The sequence below is a fragment of the Hyperolius riggenbachi genome, chromosome 1 (genome assembly GCF_040937935.1).
Source record: "Hyperolius riggenbachi isolate aHypRig1 chromosome 1, aHypRig1.pri, whole genome shotgun sequence".
Lineage (NCBI taxonomy): Eukaryota > Metazoa > Chordata > Amphibia > Anura > Hyperoliidae > Hyperolius > Hyperolius riggenbachi.
Genome location: NC_090646.1, coordinates 608,995,016 through 609,011,794, shown reverse-complemented (window position 1 = coordinate 609,011,794; position 16,779 = coordinate 608,995,016). Strand labels below are relative to the sequence as shown.

The 16,779-nt window shown below is 46.7% G+C and overlaps 1 protein-coding gene across 4 annotated transcripts in view; it reads left to right on the top strand.

Moving 5' to 3' along the window:
* The window catches only part of LOC137559090 (leukemia inhibitory factor receptor-like), a 169,234-nt gene that overhangs the window by 46,256 nt on the left and 106,199 nt on the right, over positions 1-16,779 (top strand). For 2 of the 4 annotated variants that reach the window (XM_068271788.1, XM_068271786.1), the window contains exon 1: positions 11,852-11,927. The exons of the other annotated variants lie outside the window; for them this stretch is intronic. The gene's annotated coding sequence lies outside the window, so the exon portion shown is untranslated. Of the gene's footprint in view, positions 1-11,851; positions 11,928-16,779 lie in introns of those variants that run through there. 4 annotated transcript variants of the gene reach the window in all.

The window sequence follows — 16,779 nt, the reverse complement described above, 5'->3', positions numbered from 1 at the left end:
AGTTCCTGATAAATTAGGTCTTAACTCAAAATAAGACAATACTCGATTTCTAAAGTTCTGAAAGTCAGATCTATGCCCAGAAAACCTTTCGGGTACAGACATACGCAAGTCTGTAACAGGAGGAGATCGCACTGCATTCACAGCCATTTGGAGGACTTGTATGGACCCAGACAAAGCGGTGATCTGGGTCTGTTGGCCATCCAACACCCTGATGAAATTCTCTACCGAGGTGGTTAGTCCATCAATACGGCTGTTGAGTGCATCCATTTTGTTTTTTGGGTCTGCCGTTCGTTAACGATTGGTGTCAGCACACAGAGAGTATCTGATCATTGATGATCTGCAGTATCACCAACAATACAGATGCATACCTGATTATGGGTGATCTGCAGAATCACCAATAATACAAGTATGACTAACCTCTGGACACCTAATGGGTGTAACTGTAAGGCTATCTCCCGTGGAGCGAGAGACACAGATACTACTGCAGCCAGTGACCACCTGAGGGGCAGGTGGCCTCTGACTGTGCAGGGACTATCTCTATAAGCGGAGGAGATAGAGATAATCTTGCAGCCAGTGATTCCCTGAAGGACTGGAAATCAGACTGTACTGCAGCCAAGGATTCCCAGATGGATTGGGGATCAGACTGTACTGCAGCTAGTGGACTCCTATGGGGTAGAGGCCACTGGCTGGACTGCAGGAAGGACTCTCTGAGGAGCAGGAGGTCCTTGCAGCTAACTGACAACTGGTTGATTAGTGTCACGGGTAGTACAGACAGACTGATCACTCGAGGAATGAGTGACAGTCAGAAGGGTCAGACAGGCCAGGTCGGCAACACACGAGCAGATAAGGTACAGAGACAGAAGGCTGATTCGGTAACCGGGTACAGGCAAGGTTGGCAACTGGTAGACAGATAGGCAGAGGTACCGAATCAGAAAGCAAGAGAGAGGTCAACAGAGCCAAGGTCATAACAGATATCAAGCACAATCCTAGTCTGAGGTGTGAGGGCCTTGGTCTCGACACCCGGGAACTAGTCTAAAGAATAACACAGTCTCCAATGCTTGGGTGTGAGGTCCTTGGTTTCAACACCCTGGAACTGGTCTAAAGTATAACAGTAATGACACAATAATCCTATGCTTGGGTGTGAGGTCCTTGGTCTCAACACCCTGGAACTGGTCTAAAGTATAACACAGTAATAACACAGTAATCCTATGCTTGGGTGTGAGGTCCTTGGTCTCAACACCCTGGAACTGATCTAAAGTATAACACAGTGATGACAAAGTAAACATCAAGAGCGGAATCTGGCTAAGTGTGAATTCCCAGTTCCAACTGGTTCTAACACACTGTAGGATCTGACTGAGGTCTGAGTGCTCACACGTAAGTATTCGCAACGGCAGACAACCAGCAACTGACAAGCAAGATCTATATATACTGCAGCGCTCCGCAGCGCCTCCCCCAGCCACTCAGCCAATCAGGAGTTCCGCTGGGATCAGCTGATCGTCCTGATCAGCTGATACCTCTCCTGCTGGCATAAAGGTCCTGTCTTCTGGCGCGCGCGCGCGTAGCTCTCCATCTGTGTGCACTAGAAGGCCCAGGCAAACCAGACACATGTTGCTGTGCGGAAACCGCCGGTCTGAACGCGGAGACAGCCGCCCCGCCGCCAGACCGCCCGGCGGCATCTCCGCTATTCCTTACAATATGGTGTTGATTTACTTGCTCACTGCTGTAGGTAGCATATGGACCAGTTCTATAGAAGGAACTACAAAGTGTGCAGGGCCGGATTTCTATGTGGCCTTGACTTAAATCCGGCCCTAAAAGTGGAGAACAGGCAAATCGAAATCGGAAACGGAATCGCAAATTGGATTTGCAGTGTGCAGGGAGCCTTACGTCGCATTAAAACACAACATTCCACTGTTAATACAGCCTTAATAAATATTGATATTTATTTAATTAGGGGAAAAAATATCTATTTTATCTATTTTAGTACTATTAAATTAAAAGGAACAATGTGGGATGGTGACTGGTACAGCAGCTGTGTGCTGCGTGGTACAGCCTGTATAGTGTGTTTATATTTGCCTACTGCTGTTTTTGTTATATATTTGGTTGTGGAACATTCCTTACCTCTTCTGACCTTACTTTAATCTTCAGCTGACTCTGCTTTTTGAGGTTTGGGATATTAGTCACCTTCCTCACATTCTGTAACACTTATGTGCCATACACTACCAGCTGCTAAAATATGGGCACTATAGCACAGCAAGCTTGCTCTCCAAAACACACATAAAATATAAATCACTGTTACATTTCATTACCAACCCTAGATTAGGTGTAGACTGCATATTACTCGGAGGGAAAAATGATGTTTAAGTGTCTACAGAGATTTACTAGTGCCATCTAGTGGTAACAAGCCATATAGCATCGAATGATATTTAAAATGCTTAAATCAGTAAACATGACATTTTATACTAATCAACAGAGCAGGTGTACAATAGAAGATACTGAATTATACTATTATTTTAAGTAAAAATTGACTTTTGTTTTCTAAATGGAAACATTTCTGTCAAGCCTTGCCCTGCATAGCTAGAGTAGTGTGAGGTTTCAGTCTTGAGGTGCCCATACATTCATTGATTTCCCCTGGCAGATACTCAAAAATACCTGCAAGTAGCATTTTTTTCTCACTAAACAGCTGATCTCCCACCAGTAAGGCTAGGTTCACACTTGTCCATGCAGAAAAACATCAGTTTTCTGCCATGGGTGTTTTTTGTGTTTGCGTTTTTTTCATGTGCGTTAAGGGGCGTCGCTAGCCCTATTTTAGGGGGCCCGTGCCCCCAACATGTCCTGGGGTGCCCCCAATCTATTTCTAGGGGTACCCTGCAGCCCCGCTGCCCCCCCCCCCCCCCCCCTGGCCGCCCGCTGCCAGACAGCCAGCAGCGTCAGACCTCAATCAGCGGGCGACCACTAGTGTGGGCGCTAGGACCTAGCGGACACCGCACTGATATGCGGAAGTGACGTCACTTCCGCTTATACAGCATGGTGCGCCCGGCACCCGCTCTAACTGGTCGGATCGCATGCTGATCGAGGTCTGACGCTGCTGCTGGCTGTCAGGTGAGGGGGGCGTCTGTCACTCACTAACTCACTAACTGAGGGTCCCTGTCACTACCTAACCTGGGGGGCGCCTGTCACTCACTACCCAACTGGGGGTTCCTGTCACTACCTAACCTGAGGGGCGCCTGTCACTCACTACTTAACCTGGGGGTCCCGGTCACTCACTACCTAACCTGGGGGTCCCTGTTACTCACTACCTAACCTGGTGGTCCCTGTCACTCACCACCTAACATGGGGGGCGCCTGTCACTCACTATCTAACTTGGGGGTCCCTGTCACTCACTACCTAACCTTTGGGGCGCCTGTCACTCACTACCTAACCTTAGGGTCCCTGTCACTCACTACCTAACATGAGGGGTGCCTGTCACTCACTACTTAACCTGGGGGTCCCTGTCACTCACTACCTAACCTTTGGGGCGCCTGTCACTCACTACCTAACCTGGGGGTCCCTGTCACACACTACCTAACCTGGGGTCTCTGTCACTCACTACCTAACCTGGGGGTCGCCTGTCACTCACTACCTAACCTGGGGGTCCCTGTCACTCACTACCTAACCCGGGGTTCGCCTGTCACTCACTACCTAACCTGGGGGTCCCTGTCACTCACTACCTAACCTGGGGGGTGCCTGTCACTCACTACCTAACTGGGGGTTCCTGTCACTACCTAACCTGAGGGGTGCCTGTCACTCACTACCTAACCTGGGGGTCCCGGTCACTCACTACCTAACCTGGGGGTCCCTGTTACTCACTACCTAACCTGGGGGTCCCTGTCACTCCCCACCTGACATGGGGGGCGCCTGTCACTCACTACCTAACTTGGGGGTCCCTGTCACTCACTACCTATCCTTTGGGGCGCCTGTCACTCACTACCTAACCTTGGGGTCCCTGTCACTCACTACCTAACATGGGGGTGCCTGTCACTCACTACTTAACCTGGGGGCCCCTGTCACTCACTACCTAACCTTTGGGGTGCCTGTCACTCACTACCTAACCTGGGGGTCCCTGTCACACACTACCTAACCTGGGGTCCCTGTCACTCACTACCTAACCTGGGGGTCGCCTGTCACTCACTACCTAACCTGGGGGTCCCTGTCACTCACTACCTAACCTGGGGGTCGCCTGTCACTCACTACCTAACCTGGGGGTCCCTGTCACTCACTACCTAACCTGGGGGTCCCTGTCACTCACTACCTAAGCTGGGGGTCCCTGTTACTCACTACCTAACATGGGGGGTGCCTGTCACTCACTACCTAACTTGGGGGTCCCTGTCACTCACTACCTAACCTTTGACCTTTGGGGCGCCTGTCACTCACTACCTAACCTGGGGGTCCCTGCCACTCACCACCTAACATGGGAGGCGCTTGTCACTCACTACCTAACTTGGGGGTCCCTGTCACTCACTACCTAACCTTTGGGGCACCTGTCACTCATTACCTAACCTGGGGGTCCCTGTCACTCACTACCTAACCTGGGGGTCCCTGTCACTCACTACCTAAACTGGGGGGGCACCTGTCTCTACCTAAACTGGAGGCTCCTGTCACTAAATACACTGGGGGGTCCCTGTCACTACCTGAACTGGGGGGAACCTATCACTACATACACTGGGGGGCTCCTGTCACTAAATGAGCTGGGAGGCTCCTGTTACTAGCTGAACTGGGGGGCTCCTGTCACTACCTAAACTGGAGGACTCCTGGCGCTACCTTAACTAGGGGCACCTGTCACTACCTAAACTATCCAGGCCAGCCAGCCCAGCATTACCACCAGCCAACCAGCCCAGAATGACTGTCAAAAAGGCCACAGCATCATTACCAGTCAGGCCAGCATTTACTTCAACCTGCCAAGCACAGCCCAGCATTACCGCCAACCAGGTCACAGCATCACCGCCAGCCAACCCAGCCACAGCATCGGCCACAGCATCACCGCCAGCCAACCCGGCCACAGCATCACCGCCATCCCGGCCACAGCGTCACCACCAGCCAGGCCACAGCATCACTGCCAGGCCTTTCAGCCCACACGTCATCCTCAATCCAGCCAAAAACAGTATTGCCCGGCACAGCAGCCAGTAGAGGAGAATTCAGAAGCCAGGTGAGAGATGTCTACCATATTAAGGGGGCATTCTGCCTATTTATGTGAAATGCTGTCTATTCATGTGCCTCATGACTGCTGAATTTGTCTTGTTGGGGGCCGCATGATTGCTGAATTTGTCTTGTTGGGGGCCTCATGATTTGTTGGGGGCCTCAAGATTGCTGAATTTGTCTTGTTGGGGGCCTTATGATTGCTGAATTTGTCTAGTTGGGGGCCTCACGTTTGCTGAATTTGTCATGTTGGGGGCCTCATGATTGCTGAATTTGTCTTTTTGGGGGCCTCATGATTGCTGAATTTGTCTTGATAGGGGCCTCATGATTGCTGAATTTGTCTTATTGGGGGTCACATGATTGCTAACTGCGAGACCTACTTTTTTAGCATTTTAAAACAGAAAATAAAACTGTGAGGTTCTAAAAAAAAATGAATACATTTTTCAGGAGTAGGATGGATGAAATTATTGTTTATCTTCACAGTTTATTTTCAACTTGGATTTTCCATAATGTTCATGTATGAGTTAAAACGTTTGTATAGTATTTAGTTTAAATTGCTGTTGCCACTTTGCGATAGATAAGTGACTTTTGGGTTGCAGTTTGGGCACTTGGCCTCCAAAAGGTTCGCCACCACTGTCCTAATCTAATGTCCCACATTGCTAAGTTCATGTAAATTTGTCTCCACCTGTGACCACACCCACATTCTGGTCCATGGCCAGGGAGTCACCATCGCAGAGAACCTGTCCTGGGCTGACAATGCTTTAGATCTAACTGGCAAAGCACAACAACGCCTCTACTTTCTGAGAAAACTAAGCGCTAACCTCCCACAGAAGCTGCTGGTTAATTTGTACAGATGCACTATAGAAAGCATTCTGACCAATTGCATGATGGCCTGGTACAACAGCTGCACGAAGGCTACTAGAGAAGCCCTGCAGCGAGTTGTTAAAACAGCAGAAGCCATTATTGGCACTGAACTACCATCACTGGCTCTTTTGTATAATACTCGCAGCGTGAGAAGGGCCAAAAACATTATCAAGGACAACACTCACCCTTGAAATGCCCTGTTCGAGCTCCTTCCATCAGGTAAACGTTTTAGATCAATTCGCTCACACACAAACAGACTGAAAGACAGCTTTTTCCCATCCGCCATAAACTTGATGAACTCTGAATCCTCTCTGAAATAATGTGTACAACACTGTGTACAAATTGTTTAAACATCTGTAATACCTGGCATACTTGTATAATTTCTTCTCTTCCTTGTTACTATCACTATGTTCCCTATATGCACCATTGGGTTGTCATGAAAAGTAATTTCGTTGTGTTACACAATGACAATAAAGTGAATTGAATTGAATGTCCACACTCATTTTTCGGTGCGTTGCACTAAGCGCGCACTGTGCCTGCACTGTGTGCTGATCTACCTCCAGTGTGTACTGTGCCTTTACTGATTGTAAACCAGCCGTATAGTATGCTGTTCCCTGCTACTTTCAGTATGTACAGTATTAGCTGTAAAGCCTGGTACACACATACAATTTTGATTAGCCAATTTTAGCTCTGTTCATAAAATTCATTGCCTGTTGGCCCACTTACTGCACGGGGGTGGTAAAATTGGTCAGTGATTGACCAATCAAAATTGTATGTGCGTATACATCTTTGATCTATGCCTATACTGATTGTAAATTATCTAAATAAAAGACAGGGGGCTCCATCCAATTTTTCGATGGGCAGGCCCGTTACCTGTAGCTTACACCGCTGCTAAGTTCATGTACCTTTGGCCCCACCCATGGCCACACCCACTAACTGCATGGCCACGCCATTTGGAGGGGGGGTTAGGCTTAGGTACCACCATGGGAGGGAGGTTAAGGTTACGTGCCGGGGCCGTAAAGGTTAGACACCACCATGGATGATTAGGGTTAGGCACCATCGGGAAGAGGGTGGTTAGGGTTAGGTATTGGTAGAGGGAGGGCTCTGTGTGAGGGTAGGGATAGGTTAGGTTATGGTAAAATATTGGTTAAGAATACTCATATTTTACTATCAAAATTAACTAGTAGAATATCAGTAATTTCACCGATATTTATTCTAATAGCAGCTATATCTGGCGCACTTTTTACCGGGAGCCTTTTATACATGAACTCTGCTTATGTTTTTATAACAGATTTCTATTTATAAGATGCATGCAGAAATTTATAAATCAGATTTGGATTTACTATCAATGAGTTATAGATTAATAAACTGTCACATATACTTTCTTTCTAACTTGTGGTGCATTGTACCACACAGATTCATATCAGGAAAGTTCACAACTTATGTCCTCTTGTGCTATTGCGTTACTGGTAGTAAGATCTCTATCAGATTCTTGCCATTTTCTGTTCTTGCTCTTAAGATTGTTGGTAATATAGCTGAAACACATATATCTGTATCTGTGTGTTTCTGAATTCCGTGAACTTTGCTACTCAGATGATGTTTCTGCGGATGTAACTTTATCGTTGTAAAATCTGCACATTCTTGACTTTCTTATTTCTTCTTGTACGAACTTAATCGGAGATAAAGAGAATTTCCACGGTTGATGAAGAAGTGCAGCAAATACAGTTCAGCTCTATATATTGCAAGGATTAAAGAACCACTATCGCAAAAACCTGTAAAAATTAAAATACACCTGATGAAAGAGGCGTCCTCCAAAACGTGTTGTGACCCTTGACCTGACGTATGTGCGGTGGAGGAGCATGGAGTTTGTAGACGGGATTCCAGGATTGCTTTTACAGTTACAGAGCACTGGTGGCCCTGGTGGCCACCCGCGAGCCCAATCTCAACCATCGCACATGTCAACCTTCATATGGGTAGGAGATAAAACAGAAACCGATAGCCCCAATAGTGTAGAATGTACTGGCCAAAACTGGAAAATGTGGTACCTGAAATATACTCACAAGGGTGGGTCACCACATAGGCGACCACTAGAATTGCAGATGGGGATCCCAACTGCGTCCCCACTCGGGTCAAACAATCAAAAGAATCGGAAACCTCTAAATAGTAGTTGCTGTTGCAGGAACCCACAGGCAATATAATCCAAACAATTGAAAGAAGTCTTCACACACAGTCTTGTTAAAGTGAACCTCCGGACTAAAAATCGACTCAGCAGCACTGAAGAAAACTGCCCGGGCTTTTTTCCCCTGATGCTGTGCAAAGCATGATGGGATTTCTGATTTTGTTGTTCTCGTTCTACTGTTTTGGTGCAATTTTTTTTTTTTTTACATTTAGAATTTGACATTTGAAGCCTAGCGTGTGCAGCTGGGAGGGGTGATCAGGACACAGGATAGTTGGAACTGTGTCTCCTGCTCCTTGTCACCTCCTTTCATCCAAAAAGATGGCTGCCCCCATGACAAGGATGGCAGCCCCCATGAATCACAAACATTTGCTTGTTCTTTTAAAACAGGGTGGGTAAGAGATTATATTACCTATCTATTCTAATTAACATAACTAATGTAACTTGATGACAGTATGTTTGTTTAGGCTGAAGTTCCCCTTTAAGGAATGATATACTCCTTTATTGCTCCAACACACACGTCATGATATCTGATCTTCACAGCCGATGATCGTTTTGGGGCCACACTGGTCCCCTTTGTCAAGGCATAGGCAGACAAAACATGCCTGCTTTAACTTGGGTTAAAAGTCACTCTCTGTTGTAGAAGGTAAACGGGGATACACCCCTTCACCAAGGGTGGACAATATCAAATATAGGGATCGATGATACAGAGACGCCAATTAGAATAAAAGCTTCCAAAATAGACAGTGGTGGGCTTACTTCCAAAATTCAAAACACCAAATGTGCAGTGTTTCTTTATTTACAAAAAAATATATAGTGACTCCACATGCAACACGTTTCGCGGGTGCAGGCGCTTCCTCGGGCAATATTGTGGAGCATCTGTTTGACCAGTGCAGAAAACCTAGTGCCTCCTGGCATGTGATGTAATGTAATGTACTGGAAGACACTCTCTATGCATAGCATAATACAAACGGGAGATTAGAAAACGCCCCTTCCTGGTATCCGCAGTGTATCAGACATTTCACACTGACAAAGCCTACGTCACAGTAGGCGTAACGCGTATCTGCCCGTAGATGACATGCCTACACATGGAGAATGACTTCCCTCTCTGATCTTTGGGCTGATCAAGAGATGCACACAGCCAGCCTACAGTCAACAAACCAACCGGCACATTGACCTGGACAGGGACGTGTCACAACCACGGGACGCTGTCGTAGGAACAAGATGACAATCCTGTGAGAGCGGATTTGCACAGGAGTGGTGAGTTACACACTGGTCTAGACCAAAGAGATGGATCGAGCGTAAGTGGTCGCTCTGCAGGAGTTGTATTACCATGCAACTGGCAGAATTGGAATTCCGAGATCTGGATATTAAGCATATCACAGGGCACTGCGGTGCATAACTGAGCTGGCAGAAGAAGATCTGGGCAAAATGTGGGATACTTTGCCTGCTGTCTCCTATGGAATGATGGTATCAATCATACAAGCCAGTGTGCTATTCAAGCAGAGGAGTGGACTTGCCGTAGTCACTGCTTTGGTTCCATAATCATTCAAGCGACTGTGGCCTTATCTGAAAGCATGTACACATTATCACAATAGTAACAAGATCGGCTGATCTGTGTATGTGTGAGCGGTGTAGTGGGATTGCAAAGGTGCTTGAGGTAAAAGGGAGTGCTCCAGCTAAGTGCGGTTAAGGCATTGTTTTTAAAGGGTTGTGTATCCTTTAGTATGTTAAAAAGATTAGTTGATCAAAAACAAAAGTATTCTTTTATGGTTTTTGGAGTGGCAGTTAGAATGTTTTTTTTGTTTTTTTTTTTGTCTACAATGGGCTCTATTCACAAAACTACTCAAAATGACTTATTTTTTACCTAACTTATAAAAAATAACCTTTCAGCACATTTACAAGCAAAATAATCACACAAAGTAGGTTGTTCCTGTTTTACTTCATTTAAATATTACTTTTCTTGCCTTAATTATAGTATATTTTTACTCTTTGTGAGTTTAAAAATGTAAATGTAACATACCTGTAGATAAGGTGAAAACAGAGGAAAACAAATAAAAAGGCTTTGTGAATCATGCCCAATTTCTCTACAAACCTACCTTCCCCCCTATTACATAGCGGGTTGAACCAAGTTATACTCAAAAGCTTGTTCACTGGAATGGTGGTGTGCTTATCCCCAACCCAAATGACCTGATCTGCTGTATATGACCTCAGGCTAGTTGCTGGACTCTGTCTGTGTTTGGATTCTCGGATGTACATTGGTTTCCTCGGCCTCAGACCCAATACTTTGTGTAAATGCAGTCCTGGGGCAGCTGTAGTCAGGTAGACTTTTGGTGTCTCCTGCTCAGATGGGGGCTTGGCTAAAGAAGGAGCTCACAGTGGAGATTGATGTATTGGGTCTGAAGGGAAACTGGTGATCACCCAGGATCAGTGGCGTAACTAAGAAGCTTGGGCCCCAGTGCAAGTTTTACATCGGGCCCCAAGCACTCTATTGATATGGAGCCCCAAAAAATACCATGGACAGCTGCAGTGTCAGAGAGGTGTATTTAGAGTAAGGAAACCGTTTTAAGGGTTAGCACAATGACATGCACATACAGAGGTGTTCATTATCAGCATAGTACCAATGAAAAGCTAATAAGATAGATCAAAGAGGGCCCCTCTGGTCAAGGGGCCCCAGTGCGGCTGAAACCTCAGCATCCACATTTGCTACGCCACTACCCAGGATCCTTACAGTAACACTGCAATTGTGTGCTCACAGAGTTCAATAAATAAGCCATTTTCTTTAATGTCAGATTCTGTGCATTTCATTGAGGGGTTTGCGTAATAAAAAAAAATAAAAACAACAAAAAATAATTAAATAAAAAAATAATAATAATAATTGTGGTCTCATATAGAACTATTTATGAAGTTTCCCAGATGGACTTTCTTTTCCCTTCCCCTACACCTAGTATCCTATTTTTCTTATCTATATATTACTCTAAATAGATGACTTTGGAACCTCCATTAGCTGATGCATAGGATTGGTGGGCTGTCTAATAGGGTTGTGACTCTTGTGTCCATCATTGCCTTGGCCTGTCCACCTTGGATATTTGCCCTTTGCTGTTTGCTTTGTCCTTGGATTGATATGGAACTCATTGGACCCTAGTGCCTTTGACTTCAATAGTTGAGCTCCAGTTATATGCTAATAACATTCATGGCGCATAGACTACAGTCTAGCAATCTAGTTACATGCAACAAGATTGCATTGTTCTGAGGCACACTGACATGTTGCATGTTCCCTATATTATCATATTTTTCTATAAATAATCTAAAAAAAGAATTGTATATGACACATTTCTATCCTGCAGTTTAATTGTATCATAAATGATATACTTTTTGTTAGGAAGACGCACTGACTCATAGTTCTTTATAATAAGACTGGCTGCCTGACTTCCCCTTAAGATAGATTCTACTCACACTGCTGCTGATAATGTATTGCAGGGAGATAAGGAGACCACACATATCCTTACATGGTGTTGGCGGTTTGAGTGGGTTGGTTTCGCTAGTTGTTTAGTTGTAGCAGATTGGCACATGCAGGTGGGTAGTACCTATTGCTGCTTTAGCAATATTGCTGTGCTGTTTTGTAATCCTTAGTGAATCGGATGCTACTAAACCTGTGAAATTCCTCACTCAAGCAAGAGTCCTAATTCAAGACAGTGGTACCTGTTGAGAAAAGGTAAGAAGGAAGATTAGATAGATCTTTTTTCTTTTCTTAATAATCATTGCCTAGATTAGTGAAAGTATATTTTTAGTGACAAAACTTCAATAACCTGTTATTAAATGTACTTGTTTTAATGAAACATTATAAAAATTGTATGAAGTTTCAGGCCCTCAGGCAGGTCCTACATTGCGTTCTCTGACAACAAACGAACACTTTCAAAGTTCCTGAGGGATCAGGTCAAAGAATCTTTCACTCCTTAAAGAGGCACTTAAGTAAAAAAAAAAAAGAGTTTTACTCACCTGGGGCTTCCCTCAGCCCCCTGCAGCTGATCGGTGCCCTCGCCGTGTCTCTCCGATCCTCCCGTCCCCGCCGGCGGCTACTTCCGGTTTCGCCATCAGGACCCGACAGGCTGGGAACGCGAGTGATTCTTCGTGTTCCCAGCCACAATATCGCCCCCTATACTGCTATTGCGGCCTTCCTTGCCAAGGAAAACTGCTGCACCGTTTTATGCGCGGCGCGCCAAAGATGGGCGTGGTCAAGCATAATGCGGGCGTGGTCATGGGTGGGGCCAAATATACATGACCTTAGCAGCGATGTAAAAGGTCTGCTGGGGAAGTTTGAGCTCTGCCGTAGTGTATCCCCCCAAAATAGATGTAATCTGACAGCATTTCACCAAAAGACACATAGGGCTCGATTCACAAAGCGGTGATACCCCAGTTAAAGACTTTAGGCGTGATAACCATTTTTATCATGCCTAAACTCAGTTTAGGCATGATAAGTTTAGGCATGATAAGTTTAGGCATGATAAGTTTAGATAAGTTTATATCGCGCGCAAAGTCCCGCACGCAAAGAAGCGCCATTAAACTCTATGCAAAGTGCACCAGAATCAGCTGTGCACTGCGGTGCTAACCCAGTTGGTGCTTAAACTTATCACGCCTAAAAACTTATCACACCTAAACTTATCATGCCTAAACTTATCACACCTAAACTTATCACACCTAAACTTATCATGCCTAAACAGAGTTTAGGCGTGATAAAGGGCTTTTCACTAGCGTGCTAACTGTTAGCACCGCTTTGTGAATCAGGCCCATAGGGCAAAGTCAGGTGGACGAAGTCCACTTACTTTTTCCTGAGCGTGGACGCCGTCCAACCTGGCATGTGTGGAGGGGAGCAGCGCAGTGGAAGGAGAGCTGTGAGCAGCGGGTGGAGAAGGGGGCCATCTCCCCCCCCCCCCTTCCCTCACCTTAGGGCTCTCCATCCCTCGCTCTCCCCTCCAGAACTAATGTGCGGGCAGCCGGCAGAGGGCGGGACTTACCCACTGCCGCTAGTCTGGTCTGGTCTGGTCTGGTCTAGACCAGAGCAGCGGCACGCAGATCTTGCCCCGGAATGAGGAAGAGGTAAGTCCCGCCGGCTGCCGGCTGCCCGCACATTAGTTCTGGAGGGGAGAGCGAGGGATGGAGAGCCCTAAGGTGAGGGAAGGGGGGGGGGGGGAGATGGCCCCCTTCTCCACCCGCTGCTCACAGCTCTCCTTCCACTGCGCTGCTCCCCTCCACACATGCCAGGGTGGACGGCGTCCACGCTCAGGAAAAAGTAAGTGGACGTCGTCCACCCGCGTCCACGCCCCACTTGACCCCTGCTTAAAGAGGAACTGTAAGCTCAAAATAATTTATTGCCAGCAGGTAGCCTATACCCAATTTATAGATGAAAACCCAGTATTTTCTGCTAGAAATCCAGCATTTTGCTGGAATTACACCTTTAAGTAGGAAGCCACGCCCCCTCATGAGGCTGCTCCGCGGCTGTATATTCATTAAGCTTGTGCGCACTGCCTTCTGGGTAGTGACATCATGGGTTGCTAAGGGGGAAAAAAAACAGCAGTCCTCACTGTCATCAAGGTGGGACATGTGCACGAGGCAGAAGAAGTTTATCTTGCAGCCTCCGATGGGATGACTGATCATCCCTCTCTGCCCTGTGAAGCTGCCGCTGCCACTATCAGGTCAGCGACATGTGTTTAACTCTCCTCATCCCAGCTGGAATCCCTCTTGTCAGCTCTTCCTACAGCCTCCGATGATCTTCTAACTCTGCCTGCATGTCGGGTGAATGCACATGACATGCAGGCAGAGCTATAAGATCATCGGAGGCTGTAGGAAGAGCTGACAAGAGGGATTCCAGCTGGGATGAGGAGAGTTAAACACATGTCGCTGACCTGATAGTGGCAGCGGCAGCTTCACAGGGCAGAGAGGGATGATCAGTCATCCCATCGGAGGCTGCAAGATAAACTTCTTCTGCCTCGTGCACATGTCCCACCTTGATGACAGTGAGGACTGCTGTTTTTTTTCCCCCTTAGCAACCCATGATGTCACTACCCAGAAGGCAGTGCGCACAAGCTTAATGAATATACAGCCGCGGAGCAGCCTCATGAGGGGGCGTGGCTTCCTACTTAAAGGTGTAATTCCAGCAAAATGCTGGATTTCTAGCAGAAAATACTGGGTTTTCATCTATAAATTGGGTATAGGCTACCTGCTGGCAATAAATTATTTTGAGCTTACAGTTCCTCTTTAAAATAAACACATGATGTAGCTGCAAATGAATATTATATACTAACCTTGCCATCAGTTCCTCTCAGAAGCTCACCATTTTCTTACAGTGATCCCTTTCAGTTCTGATAATATTTTGTCAGAACTGAAACATACCAGTTGTTGTCATTTATATATCAGCTGCTGTCAGTTACAACTGAATGTGCAAGGTAATGTCCATGTTTCTCTATGGCTCAAGTGGGCTATGTATCAGTTTAACCTCCCTGCCATTCTAATTATATGCTGCGCACGGCAGGGAGGGTGTTTTTTTGCATTTTTTTTTAAGCATGTAGCAAGCCTAGCGCTAGCTACATGCTTCCCCCCTCCCTGCGGCGTCCCCCCGTATGCGCCGATTGCCGCCGGCGCATATGCCCATCCGGAAATCCCGTTCTGAACGGGATTTCCATGAGGGCTTCCCCGTCGCCATGGCGATGGGCGCGATGACGTCACCGACGTCATCGACGTCGTGACGTCAGAGGGAGTTCCGATCCACCCCTCAGCGCAGACTGGCACTGATTGGCCAGGCAGCACACGGGTCTCAGGGTGGGGCACCCTCTAATGCGGCGGGTAGCAGGAGATCGGCGCGGAGCGGCAGATCAGCGCGGAGCGGCGGCGATCGTAAGTGACACGCAGCTAGTAATAGTGCTAGCTGCGTGTATAAAAAAAATTATGCAAATCGGCCCAGCAGGGCCTGAGGAATCCTCCTCGGCAGGTTACCCCGAGCTGAGCTCGGGATAACCGGCAAGGAGGTTAACAGTGTGCTGACCAGGAAGCTGTTACGGTGTAATGGCCATCAAAATGGAGGTCAGAGATTTCCATTGATCACAGTAATTGATCACTCTCTAAATACATACAGGGTACATTTGTCTCTGTTTTCCTTCTGTCCATTGCAATAATTCAGGTCTACATTAACCCCATGTCTACTTCCATGAAAGCAAGAAGTAGACACACTGCAGATTTATTGCAGGATTTTTTATCAGCTGTAACAAAAAATGTTTTTCTGTAAAGTGGTCTGCAACTCTGACATAACATTCAATAAAAATGTGTTTTCCTACTTTATATTACTCATACAGTTATATTTGCTTTTGTGAACAAGTAATATTGTCTGTCTACAAATTACAAATTTCCAAAGTGTAGTTTATCTTGCCCTGAAAGCTGGCATTGCATTTTATTATTTTTTCTATTATAACTGCTTTTTATTATATATGAAAATCTTCTAATGAGCTATTCTGAACACTGTGTGTGCCCGAAGCAGAGACAGTTTCTCAGAGAGTGTTTGTTTACATTCCAGTGTTGATACATTTGTGTTTAAGCACTTGAGGACCTAGCCTTTACCCCCCCCCCCCCCTTAAGGACCAGCGCTGTATTTTCAGATCTGTGCTGGGTGGGCTCTACAGCCCCCAGCACAGATCAGCTGGCATGCAGAGCGATCAGATCGCCCCCCTTTTTCCCCCCCTAGGGGGATGATGTGCTGGGGGGGTCTGATTGCTTCTGCATGCTGTGGGTGGCGGGGGGGGGGCACCTTAAAGCCCCCCTCCGCAGCGACATTCTCCCCCTCCCTCTTCTCCCTCCCTGCCCGAGAGATCGGAGGCTGCACAGGAACGGATCTGTCCTGTGCAGCCTCTAATAGGCTCCCCGCTGTCATGTGACAGCGATCCCCGGCCGCTGATTGGCCGGGGATCGCTGATCTACTACAACGCTGCTACTGTAGCAGCATTGTAAAAATGTAAACAAAGCGGATTATTTCCGCTTGTGTTTACATTTAGCCTGCGAGCCGCGATCGGCGGCCCGCAGGCTATTCCCCGCCGTGAATTGACAGGAAGCAGCCGCTCGCGCGAGCGGCTGCTTCCTGATTAATTAGCCTGCAGCCGGCGACGCAGAACTGCGTCGCTGGTCCTGTAGCTGCCACTTTGCCGACATGCGGTATGAGTGCGTGGTCGACAAGTGGTTAACAAGTAAAAAAGATACTATTATCTCCAGTTTGGATGTGGATTTGTAGCTGAATAGCAGGACAAAGTGCTTTGTTTAACCATTTCAGTGATGTTCTGCTAGAATTTGTTTCTAGGATAGCAGCTTTAAAGCTGTAAGGAATCTTTTAGAGCAAAGTGCTGACTTTCAGACTACTTTAAAGGTTATTATGCTGTTGCTTATCTCTTAGTAAAAGCGCAGTGTGCTAAGCAAGGAGTAGTAAAACAGCCAATGAACTCATCCTAAAGCTACATATAGATGCAACATTTTCACTTGTGGTCTTCTTAGGTGAAAATGTAGCAATAGCAGACATGTCCCATAATACT